General features: G+C 51.9%; 1 protein-coding gene across 4 annotated transcripts in view; it reads right to left on the reverse strand.

Moving 5' to 3' along the window:
- Positions 1–22,284, reverse strand: part of PKNOX2 (PBX/knotted 1 homeobox 2) — a 304,311-nt gene that overhangs the window by 234,855 nt on the left and 47,172 nt on the right. Inside the window, exon 1 of one of the 4 annotated variants that reach the window (XM_080816845.1) lies at positions 20,309–20,413. The exons of the other annotated variants lie outside the window; for them this stretch is intronic. The gene's annotated coding sequence lies outside the window, so the exon portion shown is untranslated. Of the gene's footprint in view, positions 1–20,308; positions 20,414–22,284 lie in introns of those variants that run through there. 4 annotated transcript variants of the gene reach the window in all.

A 22,284-nucleotide genomic window follows, 5' to 3' on the forward strand; every position in this document is an offset into this window, starting at 1 on the left:
GAATGAGATTCTTACATATGCTACAATACAGATGAACCCTAAACACATTACATTAAGTGAAATAGCCAGACAAAATGAATAAATATATTATGATCCCATTTATATAAATATCTAGAATAGGCAAATTTGTAGAAACAGAAAGCATCTTAGAGGTTGCCAGGGGCTGAAGGGAGGCCAGAGTGGGGAGTCATTGCTTAACAGGTAGAAAGTTTCTGTTTGGGGTGATAAAAAAGTTTTAGAGATAGAGATGGTGATGATTGTATTACATTGTGAATGCAATTAATGTCACTGAACTGTATACCTAAAAATGGTTAAAATGGCAAATTTTATCATATATACATTTAATTTCTCATAGAAAATTAAATTGAACCCAAAGAGCCTAACCGAAGGGAAAAAGCCAGATTTCTTACAACCTTGAACTCAGTAGCTAAAAATGCACATAGGCTTTGCAACAGACTCTACCCAGACTGAGGTATGGGGCCACTGGGCACAGAGGACACTGAACAAACTCCAGGAGGGAAGGGCCAGGGATGCTGCTTGCTTTCTGCAAGGGTGTTGGAATCAGGTACCCACAAAGGGAGTGGGGCTCCCCTAAAATGCAACCACTTAACAACTGTTTATTGAGCACACACAATGATTAACAGTGAGTGAACTGCCTGGGGAACTCGTACTTGGCCTGTCTTCTGAAGTCTGAGCAGCCATGGCCTGGAGCCCTGGACTCAGCTCAACCATTAAGATGCCTTTCTTTGTGGTTTGTTTTGGGTTTCAAGAGAAGGTGCTGTGTAGATGGAAACGCATTATACAGGTGTGAGATGGTTGGTGTTGCTACCATTACTATGATCACTAGGGATTTATTGGGTCTTCTTGGAAGATGCCAGCCTAGCCAGCCTCCAACCCAAAACCAACAAAAACAATCGGTTGCTCCTGAGTGTGGGGGAGAGAGGTTCTGGAGAGAAAGCAGGGAAGAGCAGTCAGCACAGGCAAAGTTCCAGAGGCTCTCTTACTGTACCAGCAGTCTTTCCTCCCTCGGTGCTGGCTGGCTCGGTGCTCTGGGGTCTTTGCTTATTTTCTTCTTATACACATGCCCTTGTTTATGGCTTCCCTCTGCCTATTTAATCCTACTCAAACTTCAAGGCCCCGCGCATGGGAGACAGGATTTCTTTCTTTCTTTTTTTTTTTAAGATTTTATTTATTCATTTGACAGACAGAGATCACAAGTAGGCAGAGAGGCAGACAGAGAGAGAGAGAGGAGGAAGCAGGCTCCCTGCTGAGCAGAGAGCCCGATGTAAGGCTCGATCCCAGGACCCTGGGATCATGACCTGAGCTGAAAGCAGAGGCTTTAACCCACTGAGCCACCCAGGAGCCCCGGGAGACAGGATTTCTAATGGAAAAAGTTCAGATGCCGATGGGCCTGGGTTCTGACCCAAACTTAATCAGCTGTGATTCTTGGGACAGTTATCCCCACCCTTTCATGATGTCTCTCCCAATTCCCACGGCCCACTTGATCTCTCCTTCCTCTGAGAGCCCCACTCAGTCGTATCTCTCATTTGGTGATGAGTCCTCCTGACCTGTAATATCTCTTGTCATGAGCCACTCTTACATACTGCTACGTAATTCCTCCCAAACTATCGAATTTCCCATGTTTTCATGCTTCTCTCCCCCACTCAAACTGTAAGCTCCTTCATGTAGAGGCCAAATCTTGTCATCTTTTGTCTCCCTCCACGGTGGCTAGCACACCGTGGGTGCTAAATAAATTGAAAATATATTTGAGGCAAATGGAGGATCCACAGGCAACAGAGGAAAACCCCACAGGAAACAGAACACATTCAGCTCAAAGTAATAGCCCATTCATACTCTCTGCTCTGGATGAATCTGTTCCCTGCCCATACTGGCACTTAATGAACACTCCATTCACTGAGTGAATGAAATCTGCGGGTGCCCCCTGCTCATCAAGGTCAACTACTGTGGCTAATCAAGAAAATTGTTAATCCGAAGGAAACGCCTCTTTTTTGTGAATTTTAGGATGTCTTTGGAAATGGTGTCTATCTTCTTAGTTTCATTTGACCATTAAAAGGAGTCAATGTAAAAAAATTAATTAAAAAAAAAAAAGAGTCAATGCCCCATGAGCACAGCTCTCCCTCCATTGAGAGAAAGGAGTAAGCTACAGTGGAAAAGGGTAGCTACCCAGGACTCTAAGCCACAAAGCAGACAACCACTGTCATTAAAGAGACTTGGTAGAAGCTGCCTTCATGTACCATGTCCCTTAGAGCTTAAAGAAGTCCCCAGCCTATTTGGCTAGGAGGCCTTCTGGGTACTAAGCATCGGTCATATCTCAGATGAGTCACGACCGCCCTGGCCTCCAGGTCCTCATCTGAGAGGAGTCCAAATTAGACGAGAGGCTCCCCAATATCCTCCTGCAAGTTTTATTGATTTCAATGAGCCTTCCTACTTTCCAGAAAAATCAAATGAGTCAGGGAAAAGGGAAGAGACACATTAAAAGTGCCCTGGAGTCGAGCCACCAGCCCAGCCTCAAGGGCAGGAACAACAGCAGGTCACCTGTGGCCATCTCACTCCCCACAAAACCCTCCAAGGGTCCTTTAGAGGTCAGGACACTGCCGTGGAGCAGGCCGAGTGCATCTGATTTGGAAAAGCCGGGGAGGCCCAGCCCAGCCTCTGTAAGGGAAAGAAGAAGCTCCTTCTTACCATCTCATCCCCAACACTGGGAATAAAAGTAAAGTCTCAGAAAGCTTAGCCTGTTATACCTATCACATGCCTCTGCTCCGTGCATTAGGCCATTTGAGTCAGCAAGACAGCACCATAATACAGTCATTAAAGTCCCAATTTTTACAAACAAGGACATTGAGATTTGGCCAAAGTCAAGCTGGTAGTACCCAGCAGATGTGGGATTTGAATTTTGGTCTGTCTGACGCCAAAGCCTTTACCTTTCAACCAAGCCCTGCCTTGATTTCTGTCTGTCACTGAGAGATTCAGAAGCCAAATGGAGGGAGCAATGGGGCAGCCTTTAGTGGGCATGGGAGCCTCAGCTGTACCCACCCTCTCCCTCCCAAGTGACTCATAGGGTGACCAAATTCCCCGGGTTGCCCAGGACCAAAAGGCTTCTCTGGACAACAGACTTTTACGCTAAAATTGTCCTGGGAAAACTGAGATGGTTGGTCATCTATAACGAAGGCTCCCTTATGCTCTGTGGTTCCAAAGAAAGCAAAAACATTTTCAGAATGCAAACGTAAGTGAGAGAGATATTATCAATGACTCTTACTCTGAATAGGAGAATAGCTTCAGGCCTGTCCTCCAACGCAGCCCCAAAGGGCCAGGTTATACAGAGAAACCTCTCTTCTCTGTGTCCCAGCTCCAGACTAAGACCAAGAGAAGCTGGTTTGAGCTGAGCGGGGGCTTGAGGGGAGCAGACCGAAGCAAAGGGGTACTTGGCAACTGAGGCCAACTGGGCTAGATTCTTTTGAGGTACTGCCCCCATCATATACTCACAACAACCCCCCAGTAGGGGATTACTGGCCCATTTTACAGATAGACACAATTTTGAAGACCATTTAGAGGATCTTCTCAGAGGTCCCCCCAAAACATTTAAGAAGCCTGGATCCTTAGCGTTTTGCTCAGGAAGCTCCTTACCAGGAATCTAGGCAGAATCCTTATAACGCAGGCTCATGGGGAACCGTTTCCATGAGGAGGGAGGTCAGACTGGGCCAGGCTGTCCTCCCAGCCCTCACTGGGCAGCTGGTAGAGGGTCTCACTCATGTCTGTCATCTCCAAGTGTATACATGCACCGAGGGAGAACGGGACTTGGCCTGTGACAACACCTTCACCGGGCATGAAGACAGAAGACAGGGCCAAGCCTCTCTCCAGCTATCCAAACACACCTTTTCTAAATCAGGCAGCACCTCCTCCAGGAAGCCACAGTCATCAAGGACTACTGCAGCCTGCCGTGAAGCTTCCTCCCCTTACCTCACTCCTATCTCTTCATGATGGGTCTTGCATTCTTGTCTTGCGTTATTATTTAACTTGATGAATAAGAGGATGAGCACTGGGGGCGCCTGGGTGGCTCAGTGCGTTAAGCCTCTGCCTTCAGCTCAGGTTGTGATCCCAGAGTCCTGGGATCGAGCCCTGCATCGGGCTCTCTACTCAGTGGGGAGCCTGTTTCTCTCTCTCTCTGCCTGCCTCTCCATCTACTTGTGATCTCTGCTTGTCAAGTAAATAAATAAAATCTTAAAAAAAAAAGAGGATGAGCACTGGTGAGAGGCTGCCTGGGTTCAAATCCTGGCCTACCCATGTAACTAACTGGGTAACTCGAAACAGGTGACTTAACCTCTCTGGGCCTCAGATTACTCAAGTGTGAAAGACGCAAGCATCCATCTCAAAGAGTGTTTGTGAGAGTTAATTGAGTTATAAGGCATCCAGTGTTTAGAACAATGCCTGGTATATAGTCACTGCTCAATGAGTGTTTGCTATTATGGTTATTTTAATATTAATATTGATGTTAATAAGATATTGTCACCCTGGCTGGACTAGAATTTTTTGGAATGCAGGACCAGAAACTGACACTTCTTTGCACTATTCCCCATGTTAGGCAGACTCCCACCAATTAAGAGCTGTATAATCATTTCCTGTGGATTGAACTTCACAGAAAACTGACAGTTCCTTCATGTTACTTCCTAGAATTAGGGAGAGAAATATGTCCGCCTGTCAGTGGCCAAAGACCACCTTTACCAACACCCCCAAGGATGGCCCCAAAGTGCCTCACAGTGAGACGAGTAGCAGCTCATCTTGGAATGAGGCCCCCAGGAAGAGAATTCAAGGAAGCCAGAGCCCTCTGGACATGCCACCCCCTGAAAGTTGGGGACCCGCAGAGCAAACCCCTCCTCCCCCAGGAGCTATGTTATGCAGAAAAGCCAAAACCCTGTAGAAAGATCCTGGAGTGAATACCAGGGGCCTCAGTTCCCATCCTAGTTCTATGCTGTGTGACCCTTCATAAGCCCCTTAACCTCTCTGGGCTTCTGTTTCCTCAGAGGTTAAATGAGACAGTTGTTCAAAAACCAGTTCCTTCCAATTCTGACATCCCATGTCTCCATTTCAGAGTAAGGGAAAAAGCATTCTTGTATCAACCTACCAACTCATTTCACAAGCAATCAGTTCTCCTCATTTAGTCATTCCTTCCACGAACATTGACTGAGCTTTCATTATATGGAAGTGGACTTATGGATTATAGGAGTGGGAAAAAAGAGACAAAATCTGATCTATACTGGAGAAAAATAAAAGAGAATGGGGAAGCCAAGGATAGGAGAAATGAAATTTCATTTTAGTTAGGGTCCTCAGGAAGGACCTCCCTTGAGAGGATGACATTGGAGTGGAAACCTGGAGGAACCATGGGAGTAAGCCAGGCAGGTATGTGGGGAAAGAGTGCTCCAGACAGAGGGAGCAGCAAGTGCAAATGCCCTGAGGTAGCAGCATGTATGACTTTTCTGGTCACCACAGGGAGGTCTGGGGTCAGTGTGGCTACAGGAGAGTGGTGAGGCACACAGCAACAGGAGTTGAGTCAGGGAGGCAGAGATTCAGCATGGTAAGGACTTTGGCTTTTATTCAATTATGAATCCAAATCATTGAAGCCTTACCAGAAATGAATCTGACACTGTTCATTTATACGGTGAAAGCCAAGGACGTTGTCCATTTGTTCATTTTTACCTCCCTACTCTCCACTGTGGACCTGTAATCTATTTATAATTTGACTTTTTTAAAAAAAAGATTTTATTTATTTATTTGACAGAGAGATCACAAGCAGGCAGAGAGGCAGGCAGAGAGGAGGAAGCAGGCTTCCTGCTGAGCAGAGAGCCCGAGACGGGGCTGGATCCCAGGACCCTGAGGCCATGACCCAAGCCGAAGGCAGAGGCCTAAACTGCTGAGCCACCCAGGCGCCCCTATAATTTGACTTTTATTACTTTCATTTGGAGCAGAGAAACTGAGGCCTGAAGATAATCTGTTTCTCTCTCCAGGCCTATAGCCAGACTGGAGCCTGGTCTCCATTCCAGAATCTCGGATTGGGTTCTCCCACCTCTCCCCAAGCTGCAGCCTGATCCAGAGTCAGACTCCGTCCTCGTATTCCCTCTCAAACCCTCCCAAAGTTCCCCTTGCCATCTCTCAACCCCTCCTCTCCCTGAGGTCTTTATACTTACTGCTGCCCCCACCTGGGGCACTCATCCCTCATGCCTTTCTTCAGTGATGCCCCGCTATCCCTTCAGGCCTCAGCTCAAACATCACTCCTCAGATAGACTCTTCCCTACTCTCTAAATAAACTCTTCCTGCTAAATGCTCTCAGGGTTTCATGTTCTTCCCCCTCAGAGCTCTTATTACACTTGTATTCTCATGTTTATTTGTATGATTTATTTTTTTTATTAAGGCCTCTCTACCCCAACTGTAAACTCTATCAAGATCGAGGCTATTTCTGATTTTGCTCAGCTTTCTATTCTAGACACCAAAACAGTGCCTGGCACACATGTGAGGCATCCAGTTAATCTTGAAGAGTAACTGAATGTCCCGGGCCTGCTGTTTATTAAGCACCCTGGGGGCTGAAGTGGGACAGGCTCAGGGCTCTTCAGAGGGCCCTGCGGGTGTGGCCAGAGCCCTAAGCTGCGTGGGACGGGCCTGGGCTGGAAGAGATAGGACCTAATGCCACACAGGTTATCGCATTTCCTTACCCCGGCCACTGCTAGGCTGGAGGATTACTCTTCCATTGACGGCTAAGAGAACTGAGGTGCGGGGAGGAAGTGAGTGTCTGGAAGTGTGTCTGTAGTCACACCTCGTCTTTCCGATTCCAAGCTCTATGCTCTTTCTGCTCTGCCCCAACTGCCCTGAGTTGGGCAGTTTCGGATTCAGCTCTGCTGCTGAATTTCTGTGTGACCCTAGGCAAGCGTCTGCCCCTCTCTGAGTTTCAGTTCTCCATATATAACATACAGAGGCTGGAACAGACAGACGTCTTTTCCAGTTCTGAGATTTCATGACTTAAGATTTTATGCTTCTAATTTCATAGAATTGAAATAGTGGGTACTTAAAGTACCTAGCTCAATGCCAAGCACATAGCAGACACTTCATAAATGTTCATTTCCTCCCTCCCTTCTTTCCTTCACCCATGCCTCCAATTCCCTGTTTCATGGACTCTGCTTCACGGGCCTCCTTGAGATCACCTATGCGGTCCTGGTTCTTCCCAGAGATCCAGAGCACTGCCTCCCCTGCCTTCAGGGAAACCAAGCCAGGCTCTGACTTCGACATCTCCTCAGATGGCCATTCTAGCTGTGCTCCCCACTGAGGCCCATGGTCTTCCTGCACCCCACTCCCTCCTGTTTCCTAAAAGGGCTACTTCAGTCTCCTCGATGTCCAGCACTGTGGGGGAGAGAGAAGGAAGTGACAGGAAAGGAACTCACACACACTGAGTACCTTCTAGAGCCCAGGCACTAGACCAGGCTCTCTGCTGTTTGGTCTCATCTAATCCCCTGCAAAGAGCCATTGTTCCCCCATCTCACAAAAGGGAAGAAACTAAGGCTCAAAGAGGTTAGGTAATTGCCTAAGATCATACATCCAGCAAGTAGCAAAAGCTGGGCTGAAACTCTTACCTGTATGACCCTGAAGGAAATCCCTTTGCCAAGCCCCAGGGGATGACTAAACCTCACCCAAGGAGCCACTCAGCACCATCAGCTACACCCTTGAAAGCCTCTTCCCTTTTTGTCTTTATGTAACTGGATTTATGGTCCTAGCAACTTAAGTCCATTCATCTCTCCAGCCACTCCCTCCTCCCTCTCCTCTCCACCCCCTTGTCCAAAGTACCAGATTGCAAAATTGTCCCAAATTGTCCCCAGTGCTTCTGAAAGGATGACAGGGCTTTACCAATGCACCAAGGAAACAATGTCAAGAAGTTGACTCCATCCCCTGTAAAGAAAGGGGGTCAGATCTTCCAATAAGTACCAACTCCCCAGCTGGTGCTGAGAAAGAAGGATGAGACTTTCCTCCCCAGCTCACAGCTGCTATCCATGAGGACTTTCCAGAAATCAGACTCGGGTAAGCCATCCATGTGAACATCACCAGGTACCCCCGGATACTATCAAAGCCCTAGCCAGGGCTTCAGGAAGAATAGGGAAGGGATGCCTGTTACTTTCTAAAGGCTTCTCCTGAAAGCTATGCCCTTAAGGAGCATGATGGTGGGTGGGGGGCTAGAGGGTGTATGGGAATGGCATCCCCTCCGCTCTGTGACGCAGCCTGCATGGGAAACTCAGATGGGAGCAAAACCCCCTGGTGGGATTTTTCTGGTGCCCACTGTCTTCCTCTCACCTTGTTCTGCCCTTGCCAGGGACAGAAAATGAGCCCCCACGGATGGAGGGCTTAGCTAACTCTTCGCCTAGAGAGGGCCTCATCTGAGAGATGAAACACAAGGTTGCCCTCCGAGACCCCCAGCATAGGTTACACTCCCTGTTTATGTTCTTGTGCCTTTCCAGACTTCTCTATGGCTCATATCATGGTTTCAGTAATTGCCTACAGAACTCCAGTGTCCCCCCCCCCACCCCCGCCACGGGCTGGTTTAGTTCACGGTCATATCCGCAGGACTTCTACAGGCTCTAGGCACATAGAATGTGCTCAATAAAAAAATCTATCAGATGAAGACCCGGTTTGGGCTGATGGGACCTGGCAGAGGGCAATCCCCACACCAGGCCCTAGACGGCCCCTGAGCTGGGTTAGATGAGGAAGCATGAGTGAGAACAAAGACACACAGTAGGCATGGAATTCAGGTTCGGCAACTCTCTGACAGACTCTGGAAACCACCAAGAGGGAACGGTTCATGCCCTGGCCATGGGTAGTGTGGCAGGCCATCCTGCCCGCTTTTGATTATTTAAAACATGGCTGTCATCACTCTATGAGTGGGTCTGAGAGGAGGTGTGTATCTGAGTGAATGCCTCGCTCTAAACTAATAAGAAACATAGAATCTTTGCCAACCAATCTTCTCCCCCACATATTACATGTGAGGCACTGTGTGGGCGCTTTCATTTATGTTTATGAAACAGGCACAACACATCCACATACATTAACTCATTTGGTCCTTTCCACAGCCCTGACGGGATGCATTATCACCACCACTTAGCTGATGAGCAAAGTGGGGCCAGCTTTTAAGGTCACACAGTAAACATGGCTGAGTCAAGGCTCAAACCCAACTTTTGGCTTGTTCCACACTGTCCTGCCTCAGACACCCTTCCTGCCACACCAAAATCACATTACCCATGACCTACCCGGCCGGGCCAGAGCTCTAGATCTCACACTGAGCTACACATGCACTGGAGCAGGGCCTGTGGGGGTAGGAGGGTGTGGAGAAAGAAAGCGGCCAGGAATCCAGAAACTACTCTGGAAACATGCAACTCCCTAGAGCAGACAGCACGCTTAGCTAGGAAGATTTCCCATCCATAGTGACACCGAGGCAGCCCTGTGACCCTGAGCAGAGTCTCTCTCTTAACCTGCCCTGAGGCTTGCTTTCTTTCTTAGGTCCATGGTGATGACTAGATAAACAGGTGAGAGCTTCCAGCACATGGTGAAGGAACCCCCAGTCTGTGGCTTTGCACAGCTACCCCAAAATCACGGGATTCAGGAAAAATCCTTCTTCTTCCATGATCTACAAGCTAGCTGTGGCAACCCATCCCCCTCCTCCCCAGAAGAGTCCGGTTCTGCCATGCCGAGGCAGGGACGCCCGCACCACGATTCTGTGCAAAAGAATGCCAAGGAAGTTCCCTTCCTCCTTGCCAGCAGCTAATGGCACTCCCCCGAGTACAGCCTGGGAACGAAGTTCTCCTTCCATCTCCCCTTCCAGAGCCAGTGGAGATGACTTTGAAAAGTATTCCAGGAGACCAGATGTCCAGCTGGAAAGCGGCCTTCCTAGCAATTTGGAAGTCAGCAGGAGGTAGCCGTCCCCATCTCATTTCCACCAAGAGGCTCTAATGTACCGGGGTGCCTTACCAACGAGAGCTATGCCAGTGCAAGGAACAAGTCACTTTCCCTGGGAACAGTCTCCAGGGATGGCTGGGGGAATCCCATCCAGCTCCTTGGCTTTCCTCCAGATCAAACACAAGTGAGGAGCGCCCCAGGGGACCACTGTGAGTCTGGCTCTCTCCTCCCAGAGCTGGGAGAGGGCATGGTGGGAGAGGGGCTCCCCACATGGCAGCAGGGCAAGACCGCCACTTAAACACAGGCCATGGGAGAGCAGCACGCTTGAGCTCCCATATCCCTGGGCTCTCCTGCTTGATTTCTGTCCCTGTGGTTGCCTGTAGACTGAAGAACTCAGAAGGCCTGCCAGCAGGAGCTCTTCGAGCCTCCACCACCAAACTGGTGAGGCCCAACAGCTGTTCTGTCTACTACTTTCCATTCCCCTCACCTAATCAGAGTTAGACAGGTCCTACCAATAAAGGGCTAGATGTCCCTTGGTGTCCCACCACCTTCTCCAGACACATGGTGCCCAAGGGTCTGGACCACACGTTTTAGCATTTATAGTCCATAGGGTCATAAATAGTAGACCCAGAAGGGGCTTTAAAAACTATCTTGTGTAAATGAGAGGCTAAGAACCAAAGATATTAAGAGGCATGTCAAAGGTCACACAGTTTATCTCCAGCCTGACATGAATTTGTCTGGGCTCTGCAGTAAGATTGTATAGCTCCTGGAGAAAAAGGCCTGGATTCCAACGCAGCATGCTACTGGGCATTCATTAAACAGTGGGCTCAGCTCATGCTTGCTGATGGACAGATGAATCACCAGGGAGGGCTCAGCAGTGAGAACAAGCACCTGTCACTACGGGGCCCTGCGCATACCCAGGAGCCTCTCTGGGCCTCTCTCGGCCTCTGGCCTGGAACTGGAACCACAACACACACACAGTGTGGCCTCACCTAAGAAAGGGCAAGAACAATCCTGTACTCCCAAGGCTTAACACAGACCTGGGTACAGAGGATCACTCAGTGACAATGGGCTGTCAGAGCAAAAACAGATGAACCTCTGGGTGGGGGGGCTCTCTCCCACCCACACTGCTACCCCTGATTCCACACCTAAACAGAGTTAGCAAGCCCTACTACTAATGGGCTCAATGTCCCTTGGTGTCTGTCAGGATTGCAAGTCCGAGGACCCCAGTGTGAGCCTCCATTCTCATCACCCCAGGCTCCCGGGGGGCTTACAACTTGGGCTGCCTTGCAGTTTGCCACCCCTACCCACTGCCATCACTATACCCCACACCCCTAAATCTACCCCCACCCCCTGTGCTGGCCAGCCCAGCCCTGCCTGTAAGTGAAGGCTTGTAGAAGTACAAACACAGATCATCTTCTAGGTGTTGGTTTCCATAACAGCTGGTAGCTCTTCCCAGAGTTGGCCAAACAAAGACACGAGTAACGGAGAAGAAGGGTTCTGCTGGTTCCTTTAAAGAGATTCTCAGGAGAGGAGTAAGGGGCGCTCGGGCCCAAGCAGCTCTCAGAGCTCGGCAAGGTGCTTGCTTTGTCCCCAAGAGTGTAAAGAATGGAGCGTTGTTGTAAAAGTTAGACCTGGGCCACCCTATTTAATGCGAAGGTGGAGACATCCACCGTCCCTTCCTGGACGCCCCCTGTAGCCACTCTCTCCTGATCCCCAGCTCCTCTCACCTGTCAAATGATATAACAATGCCCATTCCAGCTGCTTCACGAAGTTGAGAGGATTAAATGAGAGAGCATCCAGGGAAGGGCTTTATTAGGAAAGAAAATTAACGTGTGCCATGAGCTTACCATGTGCCTAGCACTTTTAGATACTCTGTTCCAGAGTTTTCACAGCACTCCTATGTACTTTGTATTATTATTTTCCTAACCATATCTCCAAGAAAACGGAGGCTCAGAGAGCTTAAGTGAGGTTCCCAAAGACACAAAGCTTAGCAGTAGTAGAACCGGGGTCAGAACCCAGGATCTGACTCCAAAGCTTGTGTTCCTTCTCCCAACACCACACTATCTTGACAAAAGAAGTAAGTGTTGCCCTTGATGAAGAGGCCAGTGAGTCTTCAGACCGAAAGTCTGCCCTCATGGAGCCCACGGCTATTGCTAGGATCCATTCATTTGCCCAGGAAGGCCATCAGGCAAGTCAAAGCCAATTTCCTCTGCTGTCTTGAGACCAAACAACACAAGGGCAACTCGGGGCCCAAGCACTCCCGGTGTGTGCCTTTGCGGCCGGGTGGTGGCTTGGTGGTGGCAGTGGTGGTTTCAATGACTACGTAATCACGAAGCAATCGGGTTGGGAGGAAACAGAGATTCATGGAACTTTGGGCTGAAGGGGACCTGTGAGAGCAAAGTCAAGTTCCTCATTGGATAAGTGAGGAAACTGACACCCAGAGGTCAGCCACTTGTTGAAAGTCACACAGCCAGGCAGGGGCCAGGTCTAGAGCAGAATCTACCATCCTCCAACTCCCGAGTTCAAATTGTTATTCTTGCCACCATCCCAACCACTCTGATGTGGGTCAGCTTCACAGACCCTGAGAGGCCCAGGTGTGGGCCTATAATCTCTGCTCTCTTAGCTTAGGAAAAGCAGGGATGGTGGGCAAGAGAGTTCTGTTGTAGTCAGGAATGGAATTAGTCGGTTTGCTTCACGCAGAGTCATTAACCTAAGTTCTACGTATTGAGAAGCCAAGGGGAAAAATCCCTCAGTCGCCCACCCGGGGAAGCCTAGGTGGTACCCAGGAGGCAGTGGTGGCCCACTTGACCCTCCGATGTGCTAGGGAGGGGCTGACCTCCTCACTCTAGTTCAGGTTGGCCCCCAGCAATCCCTATGAGCCCTGTGACCTGCAGGGTCTCGAGTTCCACCCCACCCCCTCCAGCCCTGCCTGGCCAGAGCTCACCCCCACCCCTGCACTGACCCTGCTGAGAGCTCTCCTCCATGCTCTCCTCGTTACTGAGCAGCACCCCATCCCACTTGTGTTTCCTTTGCTCTTACAGCTGATTCGTGCCCATTTTCACGGCGCCTCCACGCATCCATGTGTCACCTCTTGGGTGTTTCTAGGTTGAGTGTGTCCACCCACAAACTGCCCATTGACTGAGGACAGAGGCTGTGTGTCTACTTCCACCATGGCCCTGGTGGGGGTCAGCATGCAGCAGGCAGCATCAGGCCACAGTGTGACGGGCTGTCCAACAGTTGTTGATGGTGCCAGGGACCCATGAAAGGCCCGAGGGACCCGTGAAAGGCCCGAGGCCACGTACCCGGGGAAGTTGGGTAAGCCACCGACTGGATGCCCTGCACAAAATAACATGGGGAGGGAAAGGAGCCTGATTGAGTCTCTGCTGTAAGCCAGACACTTTACTAATGCTCTCTCGGCAATTCTTTGAGCTTTATACCTTTATTTCTCCCTTTATGGGTGGAAAAGCTAGATCAAAAACATTAAGTAACATGTCTAAATTCTTTCAATTAGAAACTAATAGAGCTAGGTTCTCAGGACAGTTTTATCTGAGGCTAAGCCCACACTTGGCACTCTTTCCACAGCTGGCAAGCTCCTAGAAGACAGGGACTTTGTGGCTACATGCTTTTGTCCTGTTTGGTGTTGCGGCTTGTAGCCTCAATGCCTAGAACTGCACCAGGCTTACATACAGGAGACATGCTGTAACTATTTGTTGGACCAAGGAACAAAGGAATGAATGAGGACCATGCTGTCTCTCCCCAGCAGGACAGGAAAAGGGCTTGTGAAGTCAGGTTCCTAGGCTTTATTTCCAGGAATCTTGGGCAACGATTTGTTCCTTCTCTCCAACCAGAAAAGTACCCAAAGAACCCAAAGTTCCTCCAAAGGCCACGTGGAGAATGGGTGGGTTTATTAGGCCTGGGATAGGCCTGGGAGGGAGAGTATGAGCTGAACACAAAAGACTAGACCTAATGAGGTAGGGGAATTTAAAAGTGTTCTCGGTGCCCTGTGATCCGCTGATTCTGAGGCCGCTCGGGCGGATCTGGCCTCTGCCAACCCTGTGGGCTCCCTCATCCCCCACTGGATACCCCCCACTGCCTTGCCTGAGCTGTACTGAAATTGGCCACATTCCTGTTAAGCAGAGAAACTAGCAGTACCACCACCCACTCCAGCCCCATCCGAACCCTCAAAAGATCCTGCTCCGGGCCCCAGGGCCAGCTGCTTTTCTCCACATTCCAGCCAAAAATAATATGAGAATGAAGCTGTTTGGTGGAGACTTAATCTAATCTTCATTGCTTCAGTTTTAAAATATCCTGCCTGGTTTAGGGTTTCTTATTACACACAGGGATGTGTTTTTAGTGAGATAGGTCTTAGCAGAAACGGCCTTCTTGTAATTAGAAACCCAGTCAGGCAGGGCCTGCGGTGAGGCATCCAAGCCAAACAGCAGATCCCCCTGAAGACAGCACGTTTGCAGCAGCGAGCTCTTCCTGAGCTGCCTGAGGGCTTGCTCCTCCCTTACTCCTGGGGGATCTGGAAGGAGCGAAAGCTCCAGCTCTGGGAGAAGGACTGTGCCTTCCAACTCGTGTGCATTTCCTTAGCGAAACTGTTGCTCCTACTACCTCCACCCTGCGTCTCCCTGCTCTCACCCCCAATCAGAACGGAGACGAAGATGTTGCTCAAGACCGCTGGAGGAGGATGTGTGGAGGAAAAAATTGCCCCAAGATGTCCCCATGGACGAGGGAGAATGAAAGGCAGGCATTCCACCGGAGCCACGTCTCCACTATCCAGGCTAGTATTGAAATATCAGGCACGAGAAGAGGAGGAGACTCCAAGTGCGGATGCACTTTTGTGTAAGTGCTGGGTGTAACTTCTTGGGCTTTCTGGCCCAGAATCTGCTTTGATCTGCCAGCATGGAGACTGCTAAGTGAGGTTCAAGCTGTGGCTAGCTCCGGACCCGCGCCCATCCCCCCAGCCTGACCAGATGTCACACACCAGTCCAACCTCAGGCCTCTTCTTTCCGCTGGCACAAAAGGAAGGGGCTGGATTTCCAATAAGTCAGATTCTGTGTTTTATCGGATGCTTGGAAGCTCTTCCAGGTAGCACCACCGGGGAGAAGCCCCGCTCGTTCCCCCAACTTAACTGTCCCTCCTGATAAAGTGCAGGTGGGCTTGGGGATTGCAGTGGGATTTTCAAATTCTAGGATATAAAGAAAGGCGGGCAATCAGCCCTTTTGCCCTCAGTCTCAGAACTCCTGGGAGTTTCGGGGAAAGGCTCTGGATCAGGCAAGGAAGGAAAACACAGGGAAGAATGTGACTGCTGCTCAGAAGCCTCTCTTCGTTTCCTTTATTATTTAGAGCACACCCACGGTGGGAGTCAGGGAGTCATGCGAGATTCGCCCCTCCTGGCCTAACAAGGGATTCCTGTGATACATTCCACTTTACAGATGAAGAAACCGAGATCCAGAAGCTAGGTGACCCGCAGGAGTCATGCAGCCAGACAGTAACAAAGCAGAAAACCGCCAGGCCGCAACCCCCCCCCCCCGCCCCCATTTCGGCTTAAACACTAGCTCAGCATGCTGACCTGCCAACCTTGATTATCTCCTTCCTCCCTTTCCCACCAGGTATTAGATTTAATTAAATTAGCAGATCCCCATCGCAACAAGCCTGGCCATGCAGCCTGGCCAGAACCCAGCCAGGGCAGCTACTCCTTCTAAATTCTGCTTCTCAATATAATTCAATCTTCAAGAAGTCACAGATCGCATGTGAAGTGTTTTTATACAAAGCATGGTGTGTTGGCTAGAACCAAGGCTGACGGTGGCTCACGATGATTTCATTTTCCGTATAACTTCCTCTGCTTTTCCTCCGTGGCATCGCTTCGCCCTCTCCATACTCTGATCTGCATCTTGTTTGATCCAGACACTTGGCTTCACATGCAATTGCATCACACATTTATATATATCTTACAGCATCACAGTCCTTGTGCCACACAGCATCAGAAAAAGGAAAACTTATAACAGCATTTCTCACCTTCCCCGAACTAATTTAGAAAATGTGCTTTAAATTAAATAAATCAAGAACAAAAGTCTGAAATTGGAGATAGAATTTCGGGGGGGGGCACTAAATAAATAGCAAGGAAATCTTGCAACATGTTGGAATCCTATAAATTTTATAGGTTGTTTCTTTAATAAAAACAAATTCAATTGCTAACAACACAGTATTATTAAGCCGCTAACGTTTTAAAAATCTAATTTGGCCTGCTCTGTGGCTGTTTATGTTGCATTCACCCAGGGTAAGGAAGTCAGGTTGATGGGTTTGGTTTGGTTTCTAAACCAGGCTAATGGAGCCCCCTTTAAAACCCAGCCTTTTGCTTTCTAGGCATGCCTTGGTCCCTAATGAGTTACAGTCCCAGGTTGAAGATGGACATGGCAAACAGAAATTTAACACACACTCTGGTGCACCCATAAACATCAAGGCCAAGGGAGAGGAGGTATGTTTCCAGTTAAGTTAAAACTCCATGAATTCAGGATTCTCCACTCACAAGACAGTAATTCTCCTTATTTCATCACTAACTTACTTCAAATGTGTTTATACAATTTATTGCTACTGAACTTCCAGGCAACTGGTGCAGAGTTAATGAAACCCAGCTTGGAGAAGCTTTGAGCTTTGAACAACTAACCACAGTTTAAATGGTTATGACATGCGGTCAAAGCCACAGCCCAGCTCCACTGCAGTTTCTGTGTTAGGACCTAGTCAAAAACCTCGTCCTCTCACCTTTTGTGCCAAATAGATTGAAAAAGGGGAAAGCGCTGAAAAATAGCCTCCCATGTTTCTTCTCAAGGTTCCCAGCCTTTCTCCCTGACATTTTAACACATCTGTCTTACTAAATGCAAGGCAAAGCCCCTCCCCCCTAGCCGCAAGTAAATATTTTAGTTGCAGCTTGAATTGGCAGCCAGTTGAAATCCTGAAATCCAGTTGGAGTTTAATTGAACAGGGTCAGGCCTACATAAAGCTGTGCTGAGACAGGGTGTAAGGGGCACTTAAAGTCAGACTCAGTGGAAGTCCAAAAGGCAGTATCAGACGGCACAGGTGACCCTGGACTGGGAAAGAAGTAAACTCCTCTTTCTGAATTACTTGGACATTGATTTTTTATTACTCCTCATTGTCACATGGCGTCCTCCCCCAAGCTCTGTCCATGGGGGAACTCCAGGAGCCTCCTTCTTTTTCAACAGGCCCATTTTGGAAGAGTAAAGGGGAGGTACTGGCCTTGCCACCACCGCACATAAAAGCCCCTTTTGAAAGCAGCACTTTCATTAACTTAAAGCAATCTACAGACTTAAAAGCATGGCGCAGTAAACTCCCAGAAAGGATCATAAAACAGCCAGTCTCAAGTTGGGTACCCTTCAGTGCAATTTGCACGAGGCCTTTTACTGTGAGCGGTGGCTGGGCCCATCTCCCTCCAGCAACCCCCTGCCCCTTATTCTGAGCAGCTTCTCTTTCTCTGGGCTTTCATGCCTTTCGCGCTCACAAAGGGGAGGCGGTGACTGGGGAGTCTCCGTGGGGTCATGGCTCCCTCCCGCCCTCCGGCTCCAGGCGGGAGAGCTCACGAATGCCGAGCCTGCAAAAACACAGCCTTGGAGCTCCAGCGCCCGCCGGGCAGTAGCGAGGCCCTGGGCCCCGGCGGCCACTCGTGGGTCGAGTGCCTTCTGGGTCCCGGAAGGGCCGACTGGCTGCCTGAGCGAGGGGTGCGAGGGGTGCAGAAGGCTGGGACCATGGGCTCACGATTGCAAAAACGAAATGTCAAATCTTCCTCTCGTACAGACCCTTACACACTTCGCTTCCCTAGTTGGCCAGAGGGATAACCTCCCTCCGTCTGGACTTCTCTCCCACCAGCCGAGCTAGGCCTGAGCCATGAGGATAGAGTGTGGTTGCAGGGTGCAGCTCCAGTGGGAGACCACGAGTCCAGGGACAGGAGGCGCCCTTCCCTCTTTCTAAGGCCGTGAGGCCTCTGGAAGGCCGGAATGACAGGGTAGGAGAGAGGGCTAGGGGCTAGGGGCTAGGGCTTTGCGTAATATATCGTGTGTTTGAACACCAACATTTCCTCAGCTTTGGGAAGGGAGGGTCGCCTAGATCTGCCTAAAATGTAAAGCTTTTGGCTTCCACCAGTTGGAGAGCACTCGAAATCCGAAAAGTCAACACGCTAGAGAAGTCCCGAGACAAGTGGGGGTGAGGGCAGAAGACCCAGAGCGCCCCCGTCTCCCAGGCTGAGCACACAGGCCTCCTGGCTTGGTGCTCCCGGCCGCGCCACGGGCGAAGGAAGCACAGGCAGCGTCTAGAGCCGGCGGCTCCTGCCAGGACGCCGGAGTTCGAGCCCGCCCTGCCCTCGGCCGCAGCCCGGACTCCCCGGGCGGGATGCCGCACAGCGCAGCTAGCGCCCCCCGAGCAGGCCGCGGTCCCTGCGGGCCACCCGTACCCGCCCCCCGCGCTGTGCCCGCAGCCCCCCAAGTGGCTTTCAGAGCCCACAGAACCACCAAGGTCGGTCCTCGGATACACTCCGAGTCCTGCGAGGCTGCCCTGTGGCTTCACCCAGAACGCCTCTTCGATTTGTCCGCTTCCTGGAATCTTTCTCCTAGCACCGGGTCCTGCGCGCCTCAAGTCCTCTGCTCCAGATCCACTTTCGGAGAGAAGCAGCAGAAATTCGGGGCTTGCCTGCCATGACCCGGATCAACTACTTTCATGGCCTGCCTAGATGTTTTTCCGCCCACGGAGCATGGGGACCCGCTCGCGCGACCCTCCCCAAATTTCAATAACCTCAATCCCAATAAAAAGCCGCGATCCCGTCGCAAAATACTAAAAACACCACCCGTTCCGCCGAGTCCAGCCTCAGATGTAACCCCAGGCCCCCAGCTCCTACCTCCAGCCCCCTGCTCTGGCCAGGGGTGTAGATCCGATCCCTAAGCTACTCAGCAGCCCCTTCAGTCCCGCTTCTGAAAACAGCCTGAATCCTACAACCCAAACTCTAGCGTGGCCCTAAAGCCCAGCCCTAATTCAGGGCTGCTGCACCACCACCAGCCAACCCCCCCAACCCGCCCCACTGCCATTCCTAGCCCGTGTCCCCACCGCTCAAGAACCCTGGGCTCTCTCGCCCAGAGCCCCCGGAAAAGACCTCCCGCTTCGCTCGTTTCTTCCTCGGGTTCCGGAGTCAGGAGAGCCCCGCTCGCCCAACCCGAAAGAAACGCAAACTTTGCGCGGCAGACTCGGGACTCTACCCCATCCCCCCCCCAGCTCACGGCTCTTGGGCGCTTTCCGTCCCCCCTTTTACGAACTCGTGTCCTAGTTCTCGGGCCAGGAGGGCTCCCGATTCCCAAACCTCGCCTTGGGCCCCTACGTCTCCCCGACCTCGCCAAAGACTCCCAACAATCCGCGGAAAGCCAGTTACCCTCCAAATCGCTCCTCCCGGGGCGAGGGTCTCTGAGCGTGGCCCCTGGGAGCCCGGTTGCCCTAACCCACAGCTTGAGTTCCGCTGTCCCCACCGATCCGCCTGCAAAATCCCACTCGCCCTGGCTCCCCAGGCCGGGCGGGACGCGGCCGCGGCTCCTCCACTCCGGTCACCCGGCCTGAGGCTGGGGCTGTCCCTGCTCGCAGCCGCCCATAAGGCAGCTCCAGGCCAGTGGCGCCGAGCAAGCGCCGGCCCAAAGGGCGCCCGAAGCCGGGAGCAGGCGAACGTAGAGCCGGTCCGCGGTTCCCAGCCTCGCCCGCGGAGCGCCTAGCCCCGAGCCTTCTGCAGCCGGGCTCCGGCCCGCGCGCCCGTCCCTACTCTCGGGCCCCCCGGCTCTGGCGGCGCACCGCTCCCCGCCCGCCCGCTACGGTGTCTCGGGCCCGCGGCCGTCCGAGTACGCAGCCCCGCTCCTCGCACCCGCGGACAATGCGCGCCCGGCCACGGGCCCGAGCGGGGCGAGGCGGCGGCGGCGGCGGCGGCGGCGGCGGAGGGGCTGCGCGCGGGCCGGGCCGGGGCTCGGGCGGGCCGCGCGGCTCCGGCCGCCTCCTTCCCCGGCCTCGGCGCCACTCGCGCTGCTTCGCTCCGCGCTCTCCCGGCGCTTCCCCAGCTTCTCTCTGCACGCTCCCGCCGTCCCTCTCTGCTCCCTGCCTCCCTCCTCCCTGCTGCCTCCCTCTCTCTCCTCCCTGCTGCCTCCCTCTCTCCCTCTCTCCTCCTTGCCCTGTCGCAATGAATAATACTCTGGCTTGGGGACTGGAATAAAACACACGCGCTCTGAGGCAGCCGCCCGCAGCAGCAGCAGCAGCCGCCGCCGCCGCCGCCGCGCCGCCGCCGCCTGCAAAAGCGTCTCTGACATGGAAATGAATGACAGCTTACCTGATGCCAATCTTCATCAGACTGACACCGGCGTGACAACACAGCCTATACTTCCCAGCACTGCTCGGGACGTCAGCGGCACAGGGACCCGCCCCCCGGAGCCCCCCCCACCTCACACACCTCCCCTCTCCCCACTCCCCCTCTCTCCCCACCCCCCTCGCCCCCACCCACTCCCGGCCCGGCGCTTCCAAGTCGGAGCCGCAGCTGGAGTGTCTCCCTCTACTGGAAGCTTTTCTGAGACGTCGGCGCGGGCCCGCTCCTGCTGGCGGGAGGCAGAACGGCGCTGGAGAGGAAGCCGCGGACGGCGAGCCCGCCGCGGACGGAGGGACGCGGCGGACCCCCTCGGAACTGGGGACACCCACATCACCCCCACGCCACGTCCTCTCGGCACACCACCGAGGCCGACCGGCACCACCTCCTGGGCTCGGGGGATGGCGGGGAGGGGAAATTCCGTGCACCCCGAGAGAGCTCCCCCGAAATCATGAAACTTAAAGCTGGCGAGGAATCCTTCCCTCCACCACCACTCCTTCCCCCCCCCCCATTCCTGCCTGATGGCCTCATTTTTATGATTGCATTTGAATAATTCTCATTACCCTGGCCCCAGAAAAGGTGCTCAGATGACACTCTGGTTAGTTATTCCTATTCTCAAGAGCTTTTTCTGCTGTGGGCTTCCTGGGGCGTTTGGCTCACCGAGGGGGAGACTGTAATGGGGTGGGGCAGCAGGAGAGATAAAAGGGTGTAGAGGCTTTGTCAGTAAATCACCTCTTTGCAAATGCCTGGCAAGCCTATTCTAAGCCACTGCTATTTTCATTCTAAAAAGTCCCAGAGTTCTGGGGGTCGGGTGGTGCAATATAAAGGGAGCGACCAGCGGGGCTGTTTCAGCCTGGGCTTGCTAGGGTGGCTTCCTTCTACTTCAGGGAGGAAATTCACACGGTGCCCTCTAAGAAGACCAGTGCAAGCTTGCATGGTCATACATGTGCTTTCTTTCATCCCCAAAAGATTACAGTCCTACTAAGTGCCAGGTGTAGGCACCCAGCCCCCTACAGATGCAGGCTTGCTTGCTTCCACAACTTAGCACATGGCCCTCGGCATAAAGGGAAAAGAGAACCCCTTCCCCCCTTGACATTCGCTCCTTGCTCCCCATAGAGGAGCCGGTTAAGCCACAGTCAGGCAGCGATTGATCCTCTGACCCCAGAGCAGGCAGGGGGCCTGGATAAAGCCTAGACAAAGACACTGATGTAAGCAAGGAAAGCAGAAAGTGAAACCCAAGAAGGCCAGGTTTTCAGTAAAGAATCTGACCCAAGAAGTTGAAGGCTGCCCCCTTCACTCTTTGCAGGGCTCCGGGTCCCTCTTCATCTGGCTCCATCCCGAGCATGGATGAGAGCTAGTAGCATTCCATGGCTCCGAGGAGGCAGCTGAGACCTTTTCTGCATCCTATCCCAGATACACTAGGTGCTCTTTGTTCAGATCTCCCCAGTCCCCCCCAAATTCAACCTCCAAAGTTGCTTGTGGAAGAAAGTCTTCACTGAGAGCCCCCTTTATAGATGGAGTTGAATGCTCTCACCTTCATGTGGAACCTCCAAAGACTTCACTAGGTGGATTTATGTCACACCAGCCTCTGATCTGTGGTCAGAGACTCTGGCTGCTGACAGCATAATCGCTATTATATATTATACATTGTATAATAATATAATAATAATGAATGCACTTGCCCTTTTTATGTAGTACAGAAGCGGCCAGATTCTCCAACCCAGAGGCTGGAGGTCAGGCTGCCATAAACTCTCAGAGGGAAGCCCTCTTCGGATGCAGTAGGGGGAGGGGAGATCCATTTGCCCCTGCCCAGGACCCCTGGAGGGAAGGTTTTTTCTCTTTCTCAGGGCTCCTAGTGAGTTGCTGTAACCTGCAGAGTCAGAGGGGAGAATCGGGCTGAATGCAAATACTTAACCCCATCAGAGAGGTGTCAGTGAGCCATAAAT

Source organism: Martes martes (assembly GCF_963455335.1).
Source record: "Martes martes genome assembly, chromosome: 10".
NCBI lineage: Eukaryota > Metazoa > Chordata > Mammalia > Carnivora > Mustelidae > Martes > Martes martes.